Source organism: Astatotilapia calliptera, chromosome 18, assembly GCF_964374335.1.
Source record: "Astatotilapia calliptera chromosome 18, fAstCal68.1, whole genome shotgun sequence".
Classification (NCBI taxonomy): Eukaryota; Metazoa; Chordata; class Actinopteri; order Cichliformes; family Cichlidae; genus Astatotilapia; species Astatotilapia calliptera.
This window is the reverse complement of record NC_137439.1, coordinates 22429210-22432727: the sequence shown is the minus strand read 5'-3', so window position 1 is coordinate 22432727 and position 3518 is coordinate 22429210.

The window sequence follows — 3518 nt, the reverse complement described above, 5'->3', positions numbered from 1 at the left end:
ACTGACGACGACGGTGGTGGTGATGGTGGTGATGATGCGAGATGGAGGAGAAAACCCGTCCTCATTCACACCAGCTGCTCATGAATGGTATCTACTGAGAGGGAGAGGGAGGGAGGGGGGATCAGTAATTATCTGAGCCATATATATATATCGATGCAGATGTTTAAATAAGTCACTGAAATATGCCCAAGTTTCCCTTTTTGCAGTGTTTGAGTCTGTGTCCTATAGCAGGAGCAGACGGATCCCCTTAAAACGTTTTTTTTGTAATCTCATGTTTAGCCACGTGGTGGCAGCGTTGCACTGCTGTTTTTTCAATGTTTTGTTTGACTTAATTCATTTTAATTTGTTTTGTTTGTTTCTGTCTGGGTTTTGTTGTTGTTGTTGTTTTTTTTGGGGGGGGGGGGGTTGCAGAAATAAAAACTGGACGATCTGCTTGCAGGTTTTGTCCAGATGGTCCAGGGAAAAAACAGCTAAATAAAGCTTCATTTCACTCTAATTCAATAGAGTTAGTCCATCTAAAAAGTGAAAGCTGCTGCACATTTGGATTCTAGTGAGGATGCTTTTCTGCAGAAAGAATTTATCTGCCCTCCTTTTCATGTTGCTCTTAATCTGTGATGTTTATTGTTTGGGTGCATTTGGCTAAATATGGCTAAGTTAACCCACCTCCGTAAGAGTGCTTGTAAATGATTTGAATCCATCTGCTAGTTTAAGGTTTTGTTGTTTACATGACCCTTTTTTTTATTGTTGTGCTTGTCTCTGTTTTCGCATCATATAGGCTACAAACTGCATATTGCATCTGCACCCACAATGGAATCCACAGTTTGCAGCTCTAACCTCTGCAGTGTGCACTCCTTGCATGATGTTTTGCACAAACAGAAAATGCCTCAGCACCAAAATGAATAGATGTGTAACCTGTGCCTCTATGAAAACAGGAAACAGGGGGGCACTTAGACATCCGAAGAGCTATTTTTGGGTTGTTGTTGGGTTTGTTTCCCCCGCCTCTCCGAAAACTTTCGAGAACTGGTTCAAAGCTGAGCGACAGAAATAACCACACGTGACAAGTGATTTAATTCAACTTGGGAAATCAGTTCAGGGTGACTGAAATCACCAAAATGTATTTATTCAGTGGCGGTACACATTAATGTGTTGGGCACAGGAAACTGTGACGGTGTCCTCTGCCACCGGTGACTAAGCTGCTACGGTCTTAAATGTGTTCTCTCTTTTCTTCCAGGTCACTTTTTTTGGAATATATTAATCTCCTCAAACCCTTTTTCCATTAACAAGAACCTAATTACTCAAAAAGCCAGAGAGAGCTCTTCCCTTGAAATGTAAATACACTTTTCATTATATACAATGAGGCACAGTGGATAAGGCCAGATAACCCTAATTATATGGAGAGACTCATCATGGACATGAGTTTTTCTTATTAAAATAAGAAAAATGTATAACTTTCTCTGCCGCATATGAGAGTATCAGTATCCTGATAAATAAAGAATAAGACAGCATTCATGTTGGAACAGCATCTAAAATTATTGCAGAAAAGAGGAAATTCTACTTTTTTTAAATGTTTTCCGCATATCAAAGCTGTTAAAGTATTACTCAGCGGACGTGACAGATCTCAGAGGGAACGGCACGTGTGGAGCGCTATCTTTGTAACATGGTGATTGTTTTGGATAATAATTAATGAACAAGTTGCACGAGTAGGGAAGAAAACTGAATATAGCAAAGTGGCTCAGTGCCAGATCTGTAACACTGGCCTTTGAGTACAATGTGTTAGACATCTTTGGATTTTCTAGCTTTTTTTAGTTCTATCTCTAATCTGTAGGAAGACTGTATTACGCCTCCTTTCACAGGCTACACTGTCACCATTTACACATGATCACAGTACACTGGAACTGACTTGCCTCACAGTAAGCGTGGGTGTACTTAAAGGGAACTAAGGCATATGTTAATAAATGCTTTGGAAAGGTGGAGCTACAAATCAACAAAGACTCAATGGTTTTAAACGAGATCTGCTCAGTGCGTGGTGTTTTGTGATTCTACTTGTCACTTTTGTTCTTGTAGTTTTAATAGTTATTTCTTTGCATCTTAATCTCCTTGATCTTATTGTGCTGTGTCATAAAACGGCAACAACAGATGAATGAAACAAACAGTAGTGCCCTCTTTCTTTATTGCGTTCTTATTAGTGGTGTCTAAAAGCTACATTCCATCTAGATTTTCTTAGCTGATCAGTGAGGTCTTTGTTAAAATATTTCAGATAAAATTCGTCACATACGACTGTTTTATCTAAAAAAAAAAAATTCCAGGAAATACAAGGGGTAAATCAGCCTGCCAGGGAACTGAAACATCTGGGAAATGATGCCAGGAGAGGCCGTGTTGGGGTGGGAGGAATGAGAAAGAGAGGATGGACGCAGTGGGTGTGTGTGCGTGTGTGTTCTTGGAGGGCTGACGTCAGAGCTGCGTCTGTGCATGCTCCGAAGAGCAGGACATCCTGTGGAATTGTTTTCTGTGAGGCCATAAGAATGTAAAGCAGCGGCCTCTCTCATCTCACTCCTCTCAGCAAAGCGCTGGAGTGAACGGAGAGAAATACGAGGAAGAAAAAGAGGAGGAGGAGGAGAACGCAATCTCCAAAGGGAGGTCAGATCCTCCATGAAAATATCACTGGAACATGAAGTTCAGGGAGTTATTTAAAGGAGAAAAGATCAGGGAGAGGTCAGCATGGGATTCCTTCTAAATTCCAGTGAAGTCAGCAGTGGTTAAAAAACTGGTTTTCCTGTGCATAAACTTCTCGTATCAGTTATACAAGGCACAGAGAGAGCTCGGTGACTGCTGAAACAGTTATGCAAAGGAAACCAGAGGAGAACAGCAAGGGATGCCGAGGTTTTTCAGGCAGAAAAGACGTGATGAAAGAAGCTCTGCATGTCTGCGTTTGGGAGAGAGGTGAGTGAGGGTGTGAGGTGATGCAGGTCATGTGGAAGTGCAGTGACGCAGGCTGTAAAACGGGGGTGCTGTGGGTATGGTTATTTTTAGCCACCGTGAGGAGACACATATGAGCTCCATTTCTCTTCACTCCTCGGCTTCATACGTCACTTTACTCCAAGCCAGTCCACTCGGCTGTGCATCACATGACAGGTGCAGCCTCGACCAGACCAGAGATGGGCTCTCTGTGAGCGCTCATCCCACTGATTGAACGGTGAAATTCTACATCATTGCTAAATGCGAGAAACATAAGAATAAATGGTTGATTATCCCTGTATGATGTATGTTCTTACCCTGATATCAGATTCTTGGAGGCTTTTACTGACATACCTCAGGTAGAGCAGGTCATCCACTAATTGAAAGGTTGGTGGTTTGATCCCTGACTGCTCCAGACTATGTGCCAAAGTATCCCTACGCAACATACCGAACCCCAAGTAGATCTCTGATGTGCTCATCAGACTATAGATGTGTGTCAATGTCAGATAGAAAACACTTCGCTGTAGAAAACCCCCCTGCAGGAATGGGTGAATGAGGCATGT